This window comes from Habropoda laboriosa, unplaced genomic scaffold (genome assembly GCF_001263275.1).
Source record: "Habropoda laboriosa isolate 0110345459 unplaced genomic scaffold, ASM126327v1 scaffold15, whole genome shotgun sequence".
NCBI classification, from domain to species: Eukaryota; Metazoa; Arthropoda; class Insecta; order Hymenoptera; family Apidae; genus Habropoda; species Habropoda laboriosa.
Genome location: NW_017100141.1, coordinates 2,392,122 through 2,403,975, shown reverse-complemented (window position 1 = coordinate 2,403,975; position 11,854 = coordinate 2,392,122).

The window sequence follows — 11,854 nt, the reverse complement described above, 5'->3', positions numbered from 1 at the left end:
AATTTCCGATGGTTAAATCTTGAATCAATTTAAAGAAGAAAAGTGTTTTGGGATAAAATTGTAAAGGCGAAATTATTTATTCACAAATACAGAGATCTCTAACTCAAGAAATTTGGCAAAATTTGCAAGGGGAAAATGTGTTTTGGGAAACGATTGAAAAGGCAAAATTATTCATTCACAAATACAGAGACCTCTAACTCAAGAAATTTAACAAAATTTGCAAAATTTAAAGAAGAAACGTGTTTTGAGATACCACTGACAATGCTCCATTATTTATTCCCCAAACGTAGAGATTTCTGAAAACATAATTGTCCAAGTTAACAAATATTCAGAATGAAATTCTTCTCTAAACCGTGCATTCAATTTCGAAACGAAACGAATCATTTTGACTGGAAGGATGAAAAAAGGAAATACTCCAAGGGAACACTGCCGAGTTTCTCCGCGCCTAATTTCGGAACAAAGGTAATTGTCAGCTTTATAAACTTGGTATAAGGAGAAAGAGAAAGAGCAGGAAGCTGAAGGCGGCCGCTCCGAGCGGAAAAGCGGCGGCCACAGGCCAACGTAGCCCGGAGGCGCGCTCGAAAGCACTAAAAATCCACGCAACAGGTCGTTCTGTTTAGCGGAGGATCGCGACTATGCGTGTGTGTCTTCGCCACGCACGCGTTTCCCCTTCTTCCTACGCACGTGTGCACGCGTGCGTGTCCTCCCACGATCTCCATTTATTCCTCCACAATTTTCCATTTCCACAATAGACAAATTCTGGGAAAAACTTCCTCCCTTTCAAAATTTGAAAATTTTTTTTCAAGAGATTTTTTAAAAATTCTTTGCACGATTAAGTCCTCCATCCCAAAACACGCAATTAAGATAAATAACGTTCTCCCCTAAACCCCGTAATTCTCGAGATATCCCAGAAATTGTGTTTTCATCCCCTAACTTTGGAAAATTTTTTCACCGCTTCAGGATTGACTATCGTCGAAAAGAAAAGATACGTGTCGAATACTTTTTCGTCAACTATCTCCCCCATAAATTTCATCAAAATCGATAGATTCAAAGTGTTTCCACGAATAATTAAACCGTGCGATTATTTTGCATGTAAACCTTCTTCCTTCTTCCTCTCTGCACAAAAGCGGAACCTGTCGAGCCGTGGACATCGATACAGCTGATCCGTGGAGCGAAAGGGCTAAGAAACACGAATTTCCACGTTCCTTTTCGACGGGACATGGAAACGTTTTAATTAGCACGGTTAATTAATTCTCGAGGGAATAATTGCAAGATTGTAATACGGGGTGAAACCGGGCAAATTAATCGGTTTGCAGAAGCAATGTTAATTATACGATGTTATACTTTGATGTAATTAGCCTGGGAACCCCTCCCGTACACGCCCACTACACACCAGGCACACATGATCAATTTAGCGTGCGACATATAGATTATTGCGGCCCACGCAACATTGGTTGATACTACTTGAGGCTTCGTAGTTGAAACCGTGTCCTTTTGGGGATGGTGTTTCGACCGTTTGTCAACGGTTTGATTAGCTTTGTCGGCGATCCGATGACAAAGTGACGGTGTATCAGCAGCAGTAGCTACGGAAGACGAGACTCAAACAGAGAGGCGACCGGTGGTTGGTTGGAAATCTCAAAGAGAATTCACCGTACGAAATCATAGAACATATCTTTGACAGTATCGACTTGCTTCGCGTAATATCTACTCCCGGATGAAATTTGTAACGTGTCCAGTTACATTTCAGACGCACTCTTTGCAAAATTTCAGTGTTTCTTTATTCCTCTACAGTGGAAGATTGGACTTTCGAATCTGTTATTTTCGTACTCGCTTTTATCGTCATCAGACTTCGAATTAACGAACGAGACTTCTCACGGTTTCGGACAATTGTTTCGAATTTTCACTTGCATTTTTTTGTGGCGGCAGGTTGGACTTTCAAATTTTCACTTTCACGTTTACGGAGATTAGTTTCTAAATTAACGAATGAGAATTACTTCGAATGGGAGTTTTGACGGTTTCAGACAATTATCTCGAATTTTCACACTCGCGTTTTTTTATGGCGGGAGGCTGGACTTTGAAATTTCCACTCTCACTTTCATCGTGATTGTCATCCTTTAAATCAACGAAGAAGAATTATTCCAAATTTTCGCCCCCGCGATTTTTTATAGTAGGAGATTTGGACTTTCAAGTTTTCACTCTCACGTTTTGGAAGATAGAAAACTCCCCGTTAGAATGAGGTTTACTTTAAAAAGTTCACAAGCGTAACTAAAATTTCGAAGCAAATTTCACTGAGAAGTTCCAGGAAAAACAGGTGAATTTCAGCAGCCACTTTCGCATATTAAGAAGCACCGGATGTACAGAGCGAGAAGGAATCATCTGAAGCATTCAAAAGCGGTATTTCTCCGTCAGGGGGAATTTCAAGCTCGTGTGCCAGTCTTCTGGCTGATTCCATGGCAGATCCAGCAGCCTGGAAGAACGAAGATCTGCTGGTTCCCTGGTGGAACAGAGCTCAGCGTTCTAGAGGCACCGAGATCTTTGTCTCGCGGAACATTCGCCAAGGTGTTCCAAAGGAAAGATTATTCGAACGTGGCCATTTCGTGGTCTAGTCTAATGAAAGTGGTTGCACGCTGTCGAGAATGTGGAACGAGTTCTTCTCAGTTGAAAGATTTACATTTCGAAGAACACTTTTGTTAGTAGAGTTACTTGGAGAATCCTTGAAAATTAGCGGTTGTAAACTGAAATACTGTAATTTAATCGTGTTCTTAAGTTTAATATAGTCACAGTTAGTGTACAATGAGCGCTCGACGATGGGTGACTATAGTTACTACAGTTAGTATACATGGAACGCGAGAGAATGGGTGACTATAGTCACAGTTAGTATGCATGGAACGCGAGAGAATGGGTGACTATAGTCACAGTTAGTAACGAAAGGGGTAAATCCCTCTTTAAAACAATGTCGAGGTGCCCAGAAGGTATTTTATGGACATAGAAACTCTTTTTATTTGTAAGGGACGTGAGTCTTTCTGATGCTTACTCATAAACACTCGATAGTAATTAACGTGTCATAAAGCCACAAGAAACATAAAATTTTGTGAAATTTAACCCCTTAACGCACAGTTTTTTTGAAAAAAACCGGCCAAAAAAAATCAATTTTTTTAATGTAAAAAAAACAAACTTTAGAACATCGACATCCTCAAAGGTTTCCATTTGTTATCACTCCTGATTCAACTTTTCTTTTAGTGGACAATTTCGATATACTGCGCTTTTGTTCCATGGAAAAAGGCTATATTTTATTTTCGAATAAATAAGTATTATAGCTTACAATCCTATGTAAATGATAAATATCAATAACACGATTCTTTTTCTTAGCTTTCACATTGTTATTTTCAATTCTCGAATATATTCGAGTGTGAAAAATTATAGCAGCATCAAATACAACGCCGCTCGAATTATCTCGAGTGTGCACAGTTTGGCCTGTTTAGCGCGCTCGAATTAACTCGAGCGTGCAAGTTAAGGGGTTAAGATGGACCAAAATATGATTTTAAAATAAATCCTCTAGTGTGACGAACTATACAGGGATCGTTGATTATTTTCGTAGAAGTATGGATCTCCTGGGTAGCCTTATTGACAAGTCCTCTAGAAAACCCAAGAAGAGCTTTCATGAGCAATCGCCGTACCACCAACCTCAATTTTTACCATCTCGATCACTTCTCCATGCTGCAAACTGTACCACCCTAATTCTGCATAAAATCCAATCATTTCTAAATATCTCCATTTCACTTCTCAGCCACTTCTCCACTGTTCTACCTCAGCCTAATCACCCAGAGGCCCAAGAAAATTCCAAATTTTCCATGAAAACTCCACACTGCAAAATGGATCACCCTAATTCTGCGTAAGATACAATCCTCTCTAAAAATCAGCACCTTCCATTTCATCTCTGAACTCTTCTTCGCTGTTCTACCTTAGAACTGAGCTATTCTAAATTAGAAACACCCTAATTTTGTGTAAGATACGATCTTCACCTTCAATTTCACTTCTCCGCTCTTCTACCTCAGCCTAATCCCCCAGAAACCCAAAGAAGGTCGACAGTGCTAAATCAAACCCCCGAAAATTCCAAATTTTCCGTGAAAATCAAGATCAGCACAGTGTCCACTCTCTGTTATCCAATTACCAGGGGCGATAACCGGTGGATCATAAGCGTCGTGGCAGAGAAGCAAAGCAGAGAAGCGAGAGAGATAGAGAGAGATCGCGTATCAGTGGCGGGCATAAAGGTTCCAATTAACAGTTACACACGCGATACGCGACAACGGGGACAGCGTCGCCATTAGGCAGCGTAACGACGACGGCCAGAGGGTTGTCGGTTTGCAGTGAATGCGCGCTCTCTCGTCCAAAGGGGGCGAGTTTGCACTGGGCATACACAGACGATAAACAACCGGCCCTGGCGCACGTATAAGGCCTGTACAAACTTGTCAGCACGGCGAAACTCACGATGATTTATGAGCTGGACCTTTTCGTGAAAGGAGAGGGCCCGCATGATTCTCGCGGCCCACCGTCAAATCCATGCTCGAACGCGATCGCTTGCTCGGTGACAGCTTCTCTCCTGCTAGTTGAAAGCAGATCGTTTTCATGGAGGTTGCTTGTTGGTTCCTTCATCCAACGATTCGTTCCACTCTGACGACAATAGAGACTTGCGTGGCGAATCGAGGGAAATTGGTAACCGATCATCGAGGTGGTTTTAGGGAGGGACTGCGAGGACGGAAGTTTGGAATGGTTTGAAGTCGAAATTGAAGTTTGTTGGTTCTGAAATTTATATTACGATAGTTAAGACATTTTCTTGAAGGGACATTTCTTGAAGAACGAAGGGAAATTGTTGAGTGATGATCAGATAGTATTTTGAGAGAGAGAATGTAAAGGTGAACGTTTGGAGTGGTTTGAAGTATGAGAAAATCGTAATTAGTTGGTCCTGAAATTTACATTAATTAGGACGTTCTTTTCAAAGCGAATGGAAGCAAATTGTCAAGTGGTAAGTGACACTCGCATACTACTTTAAGAGAGAGAATGCGAAGATGCAAGTTTGAAATGGTTTGAAGCATTTGAAAATCGTAATTGGTTGGTCCTGAAATTTACATTAATTAGGACGTTCTTTTCAAAGCGAATGGAAGCAAATTGTCAAGTGGTAAGTGACACTCGGATACTATTTTGAGAGAGAAAAATTTGAAGATGGAAGTTTGAAGAAGTTTGAACCATTTGAAAATCGTAATTGATCGATACCAAAATTCACGTTGATTACTTGATTTCCCTAAGACCCTAAAAATACACAGGGTGCTTCAAAAGAATGTCAACACTTGCACAGAAATAAACATTGTCACAGAAGCATAATTTTGAGAGAGAGAATGTGAAAATCGAAGTTTGGAATAGTTTGAACCATTTCAAAATCGTAACTGATCGATACCAAAATTCACGTTCGTGATTTAGTTTCAGTGACAAGACAAAGTCCCTGAGAATATACAGGGTGGTTCAAAAAAATATGAACATCTTTAGAGAAACATAACTGACAAATCTTCTGCAAAGAGAAGAAAAGAAGATATACAATATAAATGCACAAATTCTCCATACAAGTGTTACCATATTTCTGAACCACCCTGTATTTCCATTACACAGAGATAGGGGTGGACCCATCAAGCAGACGCTGGCTGGCCAACAATGTCCAAACTGTTTCCCATCGATCCAGCGTACCGTGACTCCGATTGACGTGCACAAACGCGGCGTGCACGCATATTTTATGCTTGCCGCACGTGCGTAACGCCACGTCACGTTTTTGCCGCGAGATACTGTTCCACGGTAGCTGGCCGGATCGATCGACCCCGTCTGCCATCTACAAACGCGAATTTGCCTTTTTTTCCTTTCGCTACTAGCTGCGCTCTTTACAACTGTGCTCGGGTAACCTAGTTCACAATCATCGTTCGCTTCCACCCTTCTTTTTGTTTTTTAATTCAAGTTTCGAGCCGTTTGAGATTTGCATTTAAGCTGAATACGTTCGACCTGGGCGAGAATTTTTTTTTTTTTTTTAATGTACCGTAATTTGGAGATTTTTAACAGTCCTTAAGGGAGAATTTTAATAATTTCGATTTAACAGAGAGGAAGCCCTGAAATGTGGGGGGTTTGTGGAGATTCGCTGCTTAGAATCTGGAAGGGTGAGAAATAAAGTGCAATTGAGCTAATTCTGAAATTCGTAATTGTAAATTGCAAAGTATCTTACAATTGGCGGTCTTCTCCACTGTGTCGATTGAAAAATTGAGAAATAAGAATAATTCCATATTTCTCGATATTTATAATTCACAAACCACCCTAAAATTCACAATTCTCTCCTCCACTGCGTCAATCGAAAAATAGAAAAATAAGGATAATTCCAAGGTTCTCGATATTTATAATTCACAATTCTCTCCTGCGCTACCTCGATCAAAAAATACAAAAATGAGAATAATTCCAAGATTCCCGGTACCAGACAATCCCCAAGCAGGAGTTGCGAAGCAAGAAGCTTATCAAAATCTCCCAGTAACCAGTTTCGATAAAGGTACATCAAACGGTTGGTTTCGCGGGTGGACGAGTCTTTCATCGTCGCCGAGGCGGTCCCTGTTACGACGAATCCGACAGGTCGTAGACTGCAGGGCATCTAACGATCAAGCACGTCGTCCCTTCGAGCTGTCGATAACATTCGACTACGGAACGTTCCATAGAAGGACAGTCGTGACAAGATGCTCGAGCCGGCTTGGACGTGTCTCCATGTGTTTGATCGCTAAAATCCTATTACCGCCGATATCACCACGGACAATTTCCATCGATCCACCACTGTAAACGTTCACGCCTATTTCCACTACACTTTTCTACCTTGCGTCGATCGAATTTCTGTCAAATTCTGTATCTATGTGAGATTGAAAGATCGCTATTTTACGGTAGCGTCGGAGATTGTTTGCTCTCGAGTATTTGTGGACCTGAGGAGGACTTGGATTAGGATTAATTGGGTAAGGGGGAGTTTTGAATCTTTTAGAGATCTTAGGAAGATCCTCGCTTGGAAATTTTGCATTTAGGGGTCGAAGACGGTACTGTGATCTCAGTTTTTGAAAATTTGGTATAGGAACTGGATTGAGTTTCATTTCTGAGAGCGTTGGGGTCCTAGGAAGATCCTAATTTATACAGAAATTCAGAATTTTCAGATCTAAGGATTGAAGACAGTTCTGTAATTATTCATTTTCTCGATAATCTCAATTTATGAAAAATTTAGCACAGAAATTGAATTAAGTTTAATTTCTCGACCTTCTGGGATCCTAGGAAGATCCTAATTTCCATAAAAATTCCTAAATTTCAGATCCAAGAATAGAATACAACACTGTAATCATTAATCCCTTCCCCAAAAATTGACCATACCCACTAAACTTCAATTTTCCAATCCCATCATCCAAAAAATTTCATCTCCAACGATGCCGCGTTAAAAAGAATGGACGAAACGAAAGAGAGGGGAAAAAGAAAAATTGGCTGAAACTGGGTTCGTTCACCGTTATGCATTTTGTGCACCGGTGTTTATCGCAAAAAGAGCGCAAGTTTCACCGGGTGGTGAAAAAAGTTGAGCCAGTTGAGAGCTCCAGCTGGCAGCGTCTCCGACAAAATCGATAGCGCGATGATAAGCCGCTTTGCGGCCCGTCTCGTTTCGCGCGTTTCTTGCCAGGTTGCCCACCTGGCTGGCTGCTGCCGCAGTTTCCACAGTCAATTCTCCACGTTGCGCTTTTCCTCCAGGCATTGTCCCTTTTGTCTCGCCTCCTCTCAGGGAGGAACGTCCCATCCGCGTCGTAGACGGGCCAGCGCGTGCCTAGACTCTTGAAAGAAGCGTACGGGGGGATCTGACACGCGTCTTCGTTCATCGTCGAACGCACTTTTTCTTAGTATTTTTTGTGTGAAATTTGAGGTACAGAGAGTTTTGTGGGAATCTTGAGACTTTCGCTGATTTGAATTGTCCAAACTGTTAATTGAGGTTAATTGTAATTTTGAGGCTGGTTTTCTCAAAATTGCAGGTATCTTCGTTAGAGTTGAAGAAACACTGAAAAGAGTGTATCTGTCGAACCATGGTGATATTTTATGAACTGTGGCTACTTGAAATTATTACAATTTGTCCCATTTATAAAATTGGGCCCTAAAAAGTGGTACTAAAACGTACTTCAAATTTCTCTAAAGTCTATGGAATGAGGCCATAAAAAATTCAATCTGAATCAAACCAATAACTCCAAACTTTATTCAGCTGAAATTGCACTAAAATCTATCAAAGCAACCCCTAAAAAATTGAATTCGAATGAAATCAACAACTCGAAACTCTATCCACTTCAAATTACTCTAAAATCTATCAAAGCAACCCCCAAAAAATTCAATGTGAATCAAACCAACAACTCCAAACTTTATTCAGCTGAAATTGCTCTAAAATCTATCAAAGCAACCCCCAAAAGAATTGAATTCGAATGAAATCAACAACTCGAAACTCTATCCACTTCAAATTACTCTAAAATCTATCAAAGCAACCCCCAAAAAATTCAATGTGAATCAAACCAACAACTCCAAACTTTATTCAGCTGAAATTGCTCTAAAATCTATCAAAGCAACCCCTAAAAAATTGAATTTCAATCATATCAACAACTCCAAACTCTTATCCACTTGAAATTGCCCTAAAATCTATCAAAGCATCCCCTGAAAAACTGAATCTCGACCATTCCACTACCTGGAATTAACCATCAACGCCTCAGACATCCCCTAAAAATCCAAGAACCACTCTAAACCACCCCGCGAAATCGATCCCACCATCATACACTCCACCAAAACGTTCGAGCTAACAGCAAGAAAGCGTCCATTAATTATTCTCCAAGGTTCCAAGCCGGCTCCCGAAGAAACGTTCGAAGAAAAACAACAGAGCCAAGTCGGGGTACTCTCTCCCTTCTTTCCAGAATCTCCTTTTCTCCAAATTAAAGGAGGAACAGAACGCAGGGATTAGCCAGTGAGAGGCAGCAGAGCGAAGCCCACCCCTTCGAAACTATCGATCGACCCGGCATTTCCACCTCGCAACAACTTATTACGTCGCGAGAATCGGCCAAGTTCTCTCTCCGTTACCTTCGTGGCTGCTCCTTTGTTCGCCACCCTCGCCCTTTCGCTCCGAATATCGAGCGAGCTCCCTTTTTCCCAGCCATCTCTCTCCCCGCTTGACCACATAAACACCCTCGCTGTAATCGGGACTCGAGTTCTAGAGGACAGAGACCGAGCGTTTACGAGCGTTCTCACAGGAAAGCTGCAAGCTCGCCCTTACAGAGATTCCGACAAGGTTGCTCCTCCGGAGAGGCGGAGGTCTTTGATTAAATGTAGTCGAGACGTGGACGACCGGAGAAGTTTTACCGATCAGCGCAAGTTTCATGAACTAACGACGCGAATTTGCTGTTCTCCAAGTTTCACAACGACGAGGGAATTTTTGTTTCGTTGTTCGGAGAGTTGGCGAATGTGTAGCGAAGGTGAAGTATAGAATTATTACCCTTTGAGCTTTTAACCTTGCGTTTTTAAGGCGTTCTCACCTTCTGAACGCTGCGCGGAGCCTTTGTCTGCAGAAACGGGGGAAAGTAACGTGTACAGCTTAAACAAACTCGTTTGAATAATTTTTTAAGGTTCTTTAGGCAGTAACTGAGTGAGCGAGGGCTACCGTAAAATAAATCCGACTAATAAGACTAGCAAAGGGTTAAGACTGAAGGAGAATTATTGCTAGTATACTGGGTGTCCCAATCGTAACGGACGTCTAATTAATTTGTGACGATATTGAAGGTAAAGAAATAATCAAGAGGAGTTAAAAAACAGTCGCAAGTCGTTCTAAACGTAATTTAAATCCCGTGATACTTTCTGTACGAAAATAACGGGTGTCTTAATAGTTAACGACGAAAGAATGATTAAGAAAATGTCGCTAAATCCGAAAAACTGTACAAACAAGTAAAGAAAGCGAGGAGAAACCGCGAACAATACCAGAAGCGTAGGAAAACACAGTGGAATACCGCGGTATACGGAATACGAAATTCGATCACCGCTGGAATCGCGATTGAATTCAAGGTATACTCCCATCCGTCAAACCGCAAGCCCCTGTACGTTTCGAAAAATTCCTCGAAACAAAAAATTTCCCAACTCCATCGACGTCTGTCTGCCTACCGTCTGTCGTAACGAAATAAAAAAAAAAAAAAAAAAAAAAAAACAGAGAGAGAGTGAAACACGACATAGCCAGCCAGAGCGAGTGCAAACGAGTCCGGGGGAAAAAAACGTCGAGAGGGTAAAATTTTTCGAACGATCGGCCATTATCGTGGAACGTGAAGCAGCAGCAGTCGCGTTCTATGGCTATGCTGTGGTGTTGTTGTAACCATCGATGGATGCTTTGGGTCAGGAACGATATTCCTATTAACAACCCTCGCCTCTGCGTCGATTTTTCGAAAAACCGCGGAAAACGATTCGGTGAATCGGAAATAAATCGACGCGGCTCGTTTGGAAATTTTTTAATTCCGTTATCGGTCTCCACCTCTCGGTGATTCTCTCTCTATCATTCTGTCATTGTCTCTCTCATTCCATCATTCTCTCTCTCATTCCATCATTATCTCTATCATTCTGTCATTGTCTCTCTCATTCTGTCATTGTCTCTCTCATTCCATCATTCTCTCTCTCGTTCCATCACTCTTTCTCTCATTCCCTCTCATTCTGTCATTATCTCTCTCATTCCATCATTCTCTCTCTCATTCCATCATTCTCTCTCTCATTCCATCATTCTCTCTCTCATTCCATCATTCTCTCTCTCATTCCATCATTCTCTCTCTCATTCCATCATTATCTCTATCATTCTGTCATTGTCTCTCTCATTCCATCATTCTCCCTCTCGTTCCATCATTCTTTCTCTCATTCCCTCTCATTCTGTCATTATCTCTCTCATTCCATCATGGTCTCTCCCATTCCACCATTGTCTCTCTCATTCCACCATTCTCTCTCTCATTCCATCATTCTCTCTCTCATTCCATCATTCTCCCTCTCGTTCCATCATTCCCTCTGCCGCATTCGCTTCTCCACACTCTACGTCTGTTGGTTTTCATCGATCGATCGATTGAAGGGGAAAATTGAAAAATAAAAAAAAAACAGAGAAAGGGGTGAGATAAATATATTTGTTTCATACGTGGGAAACAGCTGGAATTCTCTGACCCTCTTTCGTTTATTTTAATAATTTACTTGCTCCTTCTCTCTCTCTCTCTCTAGCTTGTGTGTGTTTTCCTGTGTGAGTTTTATTTTTTTGCTTCGCATTTAACGGTTAGTTGGACGATTCAAAAGGGGGTAAAATTGAATGAACAGAGAGAGAAAGAGAGAGGAGGGGAAATTAACCGGATTTCCGAATTTCGCGACAGGAGTTTCGGCACGGATTTTCAAACGGTGAAAATTCCGACCGGTTTTTCAAACGAACGACGCCGTGTTTGGCCTTTTGTTTTTGAAACTGTTATTCCGCATTCATTTTCCGAGCGTCGGGTATAACTGGCGGGTATTACCGGGTTTGATTTTGCGCTTTGTTACTCTTAAAAAACAAAGAGTCTACGGTTGATTTTTTTTTGCGATTCCGCTTGCCCGTGCGAAGGGACAATCATTTATTCAAAACGGAAACATGCGTTCAAGTGTTCCTGTTGATTTTACAATTACGGGAAAAATTCTATGAATTGGTAAAAATGTACTGTTTGAATTTCAATCGATCCTTTTAATATTGCTCGCGTGTTTCAAAATCTGGCACTTGAAAAGGATAATAGTGTTCGTCTAATTCGTT